The sequence below is a fragment of the Littorina saxatilis genome, linkage group LG4 (assembly GCF_037325665.1).
Source record: "Littorina saxatilis isolate snail1 linkage group LG4, US_GU_Lsax_2.0, whole genome shotgun sequence".
Classification (NCBI taxonomy): Eukaryota; Metazoa; Mollusca; class Gastropoda; order Littorinimorpha; family Littorinidae; genus Littorina; species Littorina saxatilis.
The window spans coordinates 58446315-58457269 of NC_090248.1; the positions used below are offsets into that span (position 1 = coordinate 58446315).

Sequence of the window (10955 nt, forward strand, 5' to 3'; positions counted from 1 at the left end):
TTGACAAAAGGGTCTTTCCTGGCAAAATTGTATAGGCATAGATAAAAATGTCCACCAAAATACCCGTGTGACTTGGAATAATAGGCCGTGAAAAGTAGGATATGCGCCGAAATGGCTGTGATCTGCTGGCCGATGTGAATGCGTGATGTATTGTGTAAAAAAATTCCATCTGACACGGCATAAATAAATTCCTGCGCCTTGAATATGTGCGCGATATAAATTGCATTAAAAAAAATAATAAAATAAAATAAAATAAAATAAAAAATCCCTGCGCTTAGAACTGTACCCACGGAATACGCGCGATGTAAGCCTCATTATTGATTGATTGATTGATTGATAGTTAATAATCACCAAATATTACAGGTCAAGAAGTATTAAGCATTTTTGTGGGCTGCATTTGTTTCATTTGTGTCACCTTTTATGTTTATACTTTTGCAGGCTGGTGTGGAGTTCTGATGGCGATGGAAGACACATACATAAGACATATAAACAAGCTTCCCTGTGAAGTGCTTTGATCACAAATCACCATTATTTTACACATTGATATATATATCTATTCTCAGCTCAGGCTTGTGCTTTGCAATTGGATGTTTAAGTACTAGCTAAGACCCTGAATAAAGTCTTCGCAGTACATGGAATGGGATCAAAAGTGTGTGTGTGTGTGTGTGTGTGTGAAAACAACATTCAACAAGAGGCGAAGCCTTCAAGGCTCACGTAAGAAATCGACAAACAAACTCAATCACTCCGTCACACATACACACACACACACACACACAACACACACACACACACACACACACACAGTAAGCATAGGTGAAACTATGCAAGAAAGCGAGACCCTGGATCTGCCAAGAAGTCTCGGCCCGCTCACAATAACAATGACCGAGACTTTCAGTAATTCCTTTGCGTGACGTCTAACCCTCTTACGTCATAATGTGACGTCTTCAAATAGTTTCTATCACACACGTCGAACACTTTTGACCGAGACTGACGTAATCCATAGACTCGGAAATGTTAAAGTTTCTACCACAGACATACACACATACATACATACGCACGCACGCACGCACGCACGCACGCACAGACAGACAAAGTTTATCATCGCATAGGCTACACTTACGTGAGCCAAAAATGAGGGTGAGATTAAAAATATAAAAAAGGTACAGCACAGATACTTTTTTGTCTAGCGTCATGGACGGATCCAGGGGGGGGGGGTTCCTGTCACCCCCCCCCCCCCCCCCCGGCCTGAACATGTATCTCCTCCAAGGGTGAACAAATAAAATAAAAATCAATAAATCATGACAAATACTCGGAGAACGCGCCAGCTAGATTCCACATATTCTCATCTAGATTTCAAAACGTCCAGACCCCTAGCATCCTCAACTAATGAACCTCTAATACAATTGGGACCCCCCCCCCCCCCCCCCCCAGCCATGAGCGTTCTATGTCGTCCTCTTTAGAAACTTGTTGCGCTGTTGACACACGTACGTTTCTATTTGCAAACATCCATAAAGTAAGATTTTGTAATCATGTTTAAAACATTTCTTCTGAGTAGAATGAAGCTAAATCAAACCACACACAAAATGAAAATATCTAAATCAAAGCCATATTGCGCGTAACATAAAGCAACAGTCTAACCGTCTGCAAGAGAGATTGTTAGTAGTAGATCTAAAAGAAAAGAATGGATTCCATGGAAGCTAGTGTAACTTTTCACGTTGAACATCTTTGAAGCTTCGGATATAACTCGATAAAACAAAAAAGAACCAAAACTTAAAACATGTCCCAACAGTTGTTAGTCCACCTCTCTCTTCACCCGACCCCCACACTCACATATGTTGTGTCTGAAAAGCTCTCAAACGCAATGGCACACACGCACACACTCTGACTTATACAGAGTCCATTCAGAAAGATGTTCAGTAATTGCGATAAAAGACAAGACTTTTGTCTCCTTTGGTAAACATCACGGTGTTTTTTCCCGCCACTGCTTATCCACGTGTAAAAATATTTCCCATCAGACAGCGCGAGTGGAGAAACTACGTCATATCATAGGGGAATCCCCTACCGGAGCAGGATCGGAGCAGCCTGCTCCGGAACCGGAGCTTGTGTGTGAGAGGGCAGGTGGAGAGCGGAGCAGGATCGGAGCAGCCTGCCCCGCTTGCTCCGCCTGTGTGTGAGCCCCGCTTAAGATGAAAACGTGGTGGTCATGACGCGAGCGTAGCGAAACTTGCGCCGCTACGTTCACCGTAAAGTTACGACAGCTCCCCCCCTGTCGTAAACCTTTGCGCAGCACGCGTGTGGCGAAAAAACATGGCGGGCAGCACGTTATTTTTTCGGATGCTTTTGCGGCGGAACTTCAGCCGTCAACGGACGTTGCTGAACAGATCCTCATTGCTTTGCTTCTTTTTTTCTAGCAAGGTGTGGATTTCAACTTCACTAAAAATGTCCGCCGCGGTGCTTTGGTGCTCCAGCTTCGACAACGTGATAAAGAACAAAACAAATACTATATTACGTAATCAAACACAACAGCATGACGTTAAAGTACACAAAAACTGAGAAAGAATTCTCCGTATCGCCGAGACTAATAGACTTCCTTGAGGCTTTTGACGTCACTAGTTAGACGCGACTTCACGGGATATACCCCTTCACTAAAAATAGTACAACTTTGCGCACAGCGTTAGCTCCTTACGTATTTCGTTACTCCGCAAACGACTAAGCAAGCGTCGTGACCACCAAGTTACGCATTTGCGGAGCTACGGAATATGTAGGCTTTACGTGTTCGTAACTCCATGCGTAACCTAACTTATTTGCGCTACCGACAAGACCTCGGCCACAGCAACGGAAGTAGCGTCATCTCTCCGCCTGGTGCAGCCTGCTCCGCTCTTGCTCCGCTTGGTTTGCTCCGCCTGTGTGTGAGCCCCCCTTAAAATGGAATAGTCTCAGATCTTGCAGTTAGGGTTTGGACACGCCGAGACTGCTTCCGATCGGGTCTTGGAGGAAATACTACGTCCCAGCTACAATTTTCGTCACAAGAAATACTACGTCACAGCTAAATTTTTCGTCACAACAAAACGTCGTCAGTACGATCGCTAGCCGCTGTTGGGCAACGATTAACGTTTGTGAGCTCCAAACGCCAGCAAGGACACTGCCAGGGCACCCGCCAATTGTTTGCTTCCCGGAAAACATTGTCATAGTCGTGTTGGACTTTTGCTCCCAGAGATGGGTGCAGTCGTTTGCATTTTTGTGTTGGCAAGCCCGAACCTTGCCTTCGATCCTGCCAGTATAGGCGGCGGAGTGCCTCCGGGCGGAGTGCCTCCGGGCGGAGTGCCTCCGGGCGTCGGAGTGCCTCCGGGCGGAGTGCCTCCGGGCGGAGTGCCTCCGGGCGGAGTGCCTCCGGGCGGAGTGCCCGGAGGGGCCGGAGGCTTAGGAGACCTTGCAAAACTCCTCCCGGCTTCCACCAACGGATCTGGAAACAACGACGCAGCACTAGAACAAATTGCGATAAACCAAATAACAGCGGGATATGTGGCAAAATGTCCAAATGGGGAGGAACAAATTAACAAGACCGTGACAGAGATGTTCAAGCTCGCCAAGATGACAAAAAGTAAATCTAATGAGACTTGCAGCGCAATGCTTGCCAAGAAGAAGTCTGAAATCTGCGGACAGTACGAGATTACGACCGCTGCCGCAACGGAGATGGAAGAAACAGACTGTGGCGACGACAATCCCAATCTGGACGCTGATCCGTTGTTTGAAAAGGTTCTTGGTGAAAGTGTATGCAAACATGCTGACCTTGAAGAAAATTGCTCTGCCAGTGACGAGGGAGTGAGCGCCGATGACCAAATTGACGACGGAGGGAACGACGATGACCAAAGTGACAACGGAGGGGGCGACGATGACCAAAGTGACGACAAAGAGGGCGACGCAGCGGACGACGAAAAGGGCGACGCAGCGGACGACGCAGGGGGGAAAGGAGGGAGCGACGCAGATGCGAAAGGAGGGAGCTCCAGCCAGTACCAAGTGGCATCCCTTCTGCTTGTCTTCTCCTTGATGCTGGTTCACCCTGCAAGAGTGCTCTGCCTTTAAAGGTTCAAGTCTGTTCAGTTTTATATGGTACCAGGAAAATCAGCCTGACCTTTTGCAATTTCTGGGGGCAATTTTGTTTAGAACTTTCTTCTTCTTCTTCTTCTGCGTTCGTGGGCTGAAACTCCCACGTGCACTCGTGGTTTGCACGAGTGGAATTTTACGTGTATGACCGTTTTTACCCCGCCATTTAGGCAGCCATACGCCGCTTTCGGAGGAAGCATGCTGGGTATTTTCGTGTTTCTATAACTCACCGAACTCTGACCACAGGCGGAAGGTATCGTTCACTGGACCACTACTTCCATAGAAAGACTGCAAGGTTTGTCACTCAGCTTCGAGTCGTGCTCCACTAACTTCAGAAAAAAATTATGCAAAAAATAATTGCCAATGTTAAGAATCCTTGTAACTTTAAAAATGCCGTGATAAATGAATGTTCTAACTATCTGTACCTTTTATATTTAGCTGCCTGTCCGCTGCATGTTTTTAAACCGTATTTTGTGCGACCAAAGGTGTCTGTCAACGGCATACCACTTCGATCCTGTGCGAATGATAATCGTCGTATGTCCGAGGAGATAGTAGTCCGATGCGATCATTGGTTAATAGCCGGATATTCGATTTATTCCGCAAACGGCTCTTCGCCAAAAACCTAAAGTGAAACTCCCGTGGGTAGCTTCCCTTTCCTGCAATATTTACATATGTTTTAGACCAATGAGCACTGGTATGCATATTCGGTGCGGGATGCATGATTTCTTACAAACTATGGGGTGGCGGTTCGCAAACGAACATTCGTCCAAATGATGGTTAAAAACAACCTGCAGCAGACGGCAGCTGAAAATTAAAGGTACATACAGTTTTTTTTTTTTTTTTTTTTTTTTTTTTTCGTTTTTTTCTTTTTCTTTTTTTTTTTCTTTTTTTTTTTCTTTTTTTTCTTTTTTCTCTTTTTTCTTTTCTTTTTTTGACCTCAGTTGCATGCAGGCTGCTTCAACCCTTCCTTGTTTTCTTCTCTCTTTTTTCTTTCCTTTTTTTTTTTTTTTTTTCTGTCTTTTTTTCTTGTAAATAGGCGGTGAGCATCCTTCTTCATTGGTCTTTTTCTTCTTTTTTTTAACTCCAACATAGAGGTATATTACACTCACGAGACATGGACATTTTCTCTTTACAATGGAAATATTCCTTATATTTACAAATCAAATTTTCTACTTAATATTTGAAACTCGAAAATTACGAACACTGATCCCTGACAAGTTGTCTTTCTAAAAATACTAATACACATTTTCCCAATTAATATTACGTGATTTACAAAATTTCTCATCTTTTTACAACAACTTGTGTCTTGATAGCCAAATATTATATCCTGCATCTTAAAATTAACCCTCAATCCAGCCTTTTCCTCTATCCAGTTTTCTATCTTCGTCCAAAACAACTTTACCGGTATGCACTCATAAAAGAAATGTTCAACAAAATCAACTTCCGTCCAACAAATACAACATCTGTTATTCTCCCTGACTTGCATTTTACATAATAAAATATTTGTTGGATATATGTTATGTAAGATTTTCCATTGCAATTCTCTTAACCTCACTTCTTTGGAAACATGGGCAAGTGTCCAAATTTCCTTATCTACTTGTACACCAAACTTCCTCAACCAAAAATTATATACACAAGGTTTTTCTACAGCAGTATCTACACTTTTCTTTTCTATCATTTTTCGTATTTGGCTTATTTTTATCATATACAGGCTACCATCAAACAATTGCTTATCCATCTGGACAATAATATGTTTATTTTCAATCCAATTAATCCATACTTTGGGTAATGCGTTTATTAATGCCCAATAATCCAATAAAATATTTGCATTATTCTTTCCAATTTGTATATATACCTCTGCTGCTGACTTCAATCTCTTTTCTTCCACTATAAACAAATCACTTACTCGTTCAATCCCAGCATTTTTCCAATACAAATAAAACAACATTTTCCCTTTATACCGAATCAAATCATTACTCCACAAAATCTGTTTATAAAAACTGTTTACATCAATCTTATCATGTTCCATCCTACGCTTGTAACTCAAATGTGTCCACACTACCCTCTGCCAAAATGGGCTTCCAATCATTGTCAAATTCAATTCCTTACTCGGTTTAACATTCAAATCAAAACAACCATACCCTGAAACAACATGTCCCAGAAACCATAGTGGTATAAACGTCCAATTTGCTCCCTTCTCTTCATACAAACGTCCGACCCATTGTAAATAAAAAGACTCTTGCATCCTGTGCACATTTAGCATTTTCAACCCACCTTCACTTATTTCTTTCTCCATTACTTTTCTTTTCACTTTTTCAAATGCTTTTTTATTCGAACACTTTCTCTGCCAAATAAACTTATAAAACAATCTATTTAACTCTGTCAAAACCCGATCTGGCAATCCAATCGTCTGCATCACAAATACTAGCTGTGAAATAAAAAAACATTTGATTATTACAATTTTACCGTGAATCCTTAAATCTCGTCGACTCCATATCTTAATCAACTTCTTAATCTTCTGAACTCTTAATACCCAATTCTGTTCAACAGTTATTGCTCTATCATTATTTACGAAATATATACCTAAAATCTTAATCTTCTCTGTGCACTCAAAGGGCAACTTTTGCTGACCACAATGCTGTCCAATTTTCATTATTTTGGTTTTATTAACATTCAGGGTCAGTCCTGAAAACTTTGCAAACTGTATTATTATATCTTTAACTTTAAAGACATCACCACTGTTCTGTAAAAATATTGTTGTATCGTCTGCTAACTGTTTAATTTTTAGGGCACTCTCCTCGCCCACCTTTGAGGGTAATTCAACACCCGTTATATCACTTTTCCTAATTTTAATGGCAAGTATTTCCACCGCCAATATAAAGGCCAGGGGTGAAAATGGACAACCTTGTCTTATACCACACTTCAAGGGAAACGGTTCTGAAATCCACCCTCCGTGATTAATACTACTAAAAGTGTCTGTCATTAAAAGCTTAACCCATTTTTGAAAATCTTCACCAAAACCATATGATCTAAATGCTTCTATCATAAATTCCTTATAAATGGAATCAAACGCTTTACGATAGTCAAGGGCCAATATAAACCCAGACTTATTCGTTCGATTTAAATACTCTATTACGTCATCTATTGTACGAATCACGGTTCCAATATTCCTTCCTTTTATGTAACCAACTTGATCTTCATTTACTAACTTACAAATAACCGAACTCAATCTCTGATTTAAAACCTTTGCCAAGATCTTATAATCTGTATTAAGTAGGGTGATTGGACGCCAATTATTAAGGTCTTCCCTGGGTAATTCTGTACTTTTTTGTAATAACTTAATTATTCCTTGTTTTTGCGTAAAAGACAAATTATTATTACGAAAGGCTTCATTAAACGAGTCTGTAATCATGCTCTTTAATCTATTCCAAAACATTTTAATAAACTCTGTAGTGAGTCCGTCACTTCCAGGTGATGAACCATTTTTCATCATCTTTAATGCTGCTGCCACCTCTGCTTCCGTCAACATCCCTTCACATACATTACTATCTTCGTTCGTTAATTTAACCAATTCTTCTTCATCACAAAGGTACATACAGTTAAAACAATCATTCAACTGTATTTATTTGACCTCACACAGACTGTAGGAAGAGGCAAACCGTCTTGAACAAAAAAAAATTGTCCACAGGAAGCGACTCCAAGAACACAGACGACTCGAAGCTGAGTAACAAACCTTGCAGTCTTTCTATGGAAGTAGTGGTCCAGTGAACGATACCTTCCGCCTGTGCTCTGACATGGATTACAGGATCTTTTTCGTGCGCACTTGGTCTCAGTTGTGCTTGCGTGTACACACGGGGGTGTTCGGACACCGAGAAGAGTCTGCACACAAAGTTGACTCTGAGAAATAAATCTCTCGCCGAACGTGGGTACGAACTCACGCTGACAGCGGCCAACTGGATACAAATCCAGCGCGCTACCGACTGAGCTACATCCCCGCCCCGTTTAGAACTTTCAAGCACACACATCTAATTTGTTCCTATCAATATCAGTAATTATTGATGTTTTGTTGCGTTTTGTTTTAAGGACTGTTTATTTGAACAACAAAAAGTCACAAAGGGTTTCGTCTGCTGAACTTCTGCCTCCTCGAAGGCACTGGAAAGTATTTGACGCATTCGGACTCCGACGCTGAAGAACTGACTCAAACAAACACGCAAACATAACAAATAACACAGAATCGTAAACGGTCATTTTCAATAATTTCAAAGAAATTTCTCAAACTAATTGTTTTATACTTCAAATCTAGGGTTTCTAAAGGTAAATGTGATCATTTCTAGTTCAACATCGTCATTTCTGTTTGCCAATAATACTCAGCTAATGTTACTACTCTTAAAAGTGTGACCATTTCGGTTGATGATGTTTGACCTTGACAGGGTTTTGCATGGCATAAGGCCGTCCGTCTACCTGGATCGATGCATACAAAAAGTCAACAACCGGGGTGCTTTCTGAGTATTAGCTTTCTGTGCAGAATAAGACTTTTTCATGAATGATTTTTTTTACCTGACAGACACTTGTGTCAATTTGCTAAACATCAATTCATTAAAAAAAATATCCCCTCTGCTCTGGGATCAGTCGGGATATTAATTTTTGTTATGTGTTCAAGAGTGTGAGTAGAGGGGTGGCTTTATTATTTCTTGTTTCGCCTTAGTTTGATTTTCTTTTGCTATCTGACCGAAGGTAATATATGCATTTACTGTAACACTAACAGGCATGCACAAGCTGCAAGAGTACGTGGAACATTCTCTGAAACATGTAAAGACAACAAATACACAATCTTATCATTTTAATGAAGAGGAGGATTGACACAGTTACGCTATCAGCTGAATCATTGTAACATAGTGTCCCTTTATCCGTTTTACGTCTCTTTGTTTTCAAAATGGAAACCATCTGAATGAATAAAGGATTTGAGTGACGCCATACCATCGTTGTTTTTGGACTATTTGAACGTGCCTCAACTTTCCCTCTTTGAGACTCTCTCTTCTCACTTTGTCTCTGTCTCTCTCTGTCTCTCTCTGTCTGTCTCTGTCTCCTTTCCCTCTCTCTCGTTCTCTCTGTCCCCTCTCTCTCCCGTTCTCTCTCTGTTCTCTCTCTCTCTCTTTCTTTCTCTCTCTCTCTCTCTCTCTCTCTCTGTTCTCTCTCTCTCTCTCTCTCTCTGTTCTCTCGCTCTCTCTCTGTTCCCTCTCTCTCTCTCTCTCTCTCTCTCTCTCTCTCTCTCTCTCTCTGTTTGTAAGAGAGAGAGAGAGAGAGAGAGAGAGGGCACTTCACTGTGCACCCTACAGCGCAAAGATCACCCTAAAGCCTGTTCTTAACCAGACGAACCTTTGGTTCGCCGAACTAAGGTTCGTGAACCATGGTTTGTGTTCTGGGTGAACTTGTTCGGCGAACTCAAGGTCTAGTTCGTCCAGTTAAGGGGTTACTTGTGTGTTCAAATCGCTCGACAGAAACATTACACATTAATTTTGTGCACAGGTTCCTCTAAGCAATATGGACACATCTGTGCAAAGAAAAAAGGTGGCAGCCTTATCAACCTTTTTTTTAGAATTTTTTTACTGGGGGTTGTCAAGTACGATTTTGCGAAAAACACTGCGATTCTTAACATGATCCTAACTGACATATTTAGCTCTACAAATGATAAATGAAACATTAGTTTGTGTAGATAAATGAACAGAGAGTATAACTTTATCATAAAACGGTACTTATCAACGTGCATTTTCAGAAAATGATCGAGGTTTCTCGAGGGCGTACACATAAAAATATCACTCCTTTAGTAGTAAAAACGTATTTAAAAAAATTCGCTCGACAGAACATAACTAAACTTGAACACAGCTAAGTTCACTGTATACAGATACAATACCTGTAAACAAAATAAGTTGTTGCCTTATTGTCTGCTTCACAATTATTCCCGTACCAACCCCACCCCCATATCTTGACTGACAAAAATGATAAAAAGAAATAATTTGGGAGCGCTGTAGGTCAGTTGGTAGAGCGCTGGACTTGTGATACATGAGTTTGAATCAGGGTGAAGGGTTGGGGGTCGGAACATTTGTGTGCACAGTTTCATGAAGATCTGTCCAGTAAATTTCTATGAATCGCACACCACACACACACACACACACACACAGACACACACACACACACGCACACACACACACATATATATAAATATATATATATATATACTTAATGGCACCTATATATATATATATATATATACACCAGGGTAGATCAGTTAGTTTGTAAGGGGGGGGGGGGTGTTTTTAGAATTCAAGAGTGTAAATCGAGGTCGCAGAGCGCCAGAGACTGATCAAGGGGTATACCCCCCCCCCCCCTCTCCTCAACCCAAGGGAAAAAAAATAGCACGTGAAATCCATTACACATTTTGAGCACATGTTTCTCTAAGCTATATGTCCACAACTGCAGACAGACAAAAAACGTTGTTTTCTTATTCATTTTTATTATGAGAGTTTTGTCAGTTTTTGGGGGTACCGGGTGGACACATATGACCTAACGGAAAACACTGTAATTCGTAACGTCATCCTAACTGACATTTTTATCTTTAGATAAATAAAACATTACTTTGTGTAGATAAAAGAATGGAGAGTATCACTTTATTATAATACGGTACTTATCAATGTGCATGCCGAAAATTATCCAGGATTGGCGAGAGCGTACACATACAATTATCATTCAAAAACGTTGTAACACAAAATTGGCTCGACAGATCATAAACAAATTTGAACACAGCTAACTTCACTATATACCGTTGCAATACCTAAGAAAACCATAAGGTGTTT

The 10955-nt window shown here is 41.0% G+C and overlaps 1 protein-coding gene across 1 annotated transcript in view; it reads left to right on the forward strand.

The window, feature by feature from the left end:
* The window catches only part of LOC138965201 (RNA-splicing ligase RtcB homolog), a 145398-nt gene extending 144762 nt beyond the window's left edge, over window positions 1-636 (forward strand). The window contains exon 12 of the transcript XR_011455352.1: window positions 439-636. The gene's annotated coding sequence lies outside the window, so the exon portion shown is untranslated. The remainder of the gene's footprint in view (window positions 1-438) is intronic.
* Window positions 637-10955: the final 10319 nt, after the last annotated feature.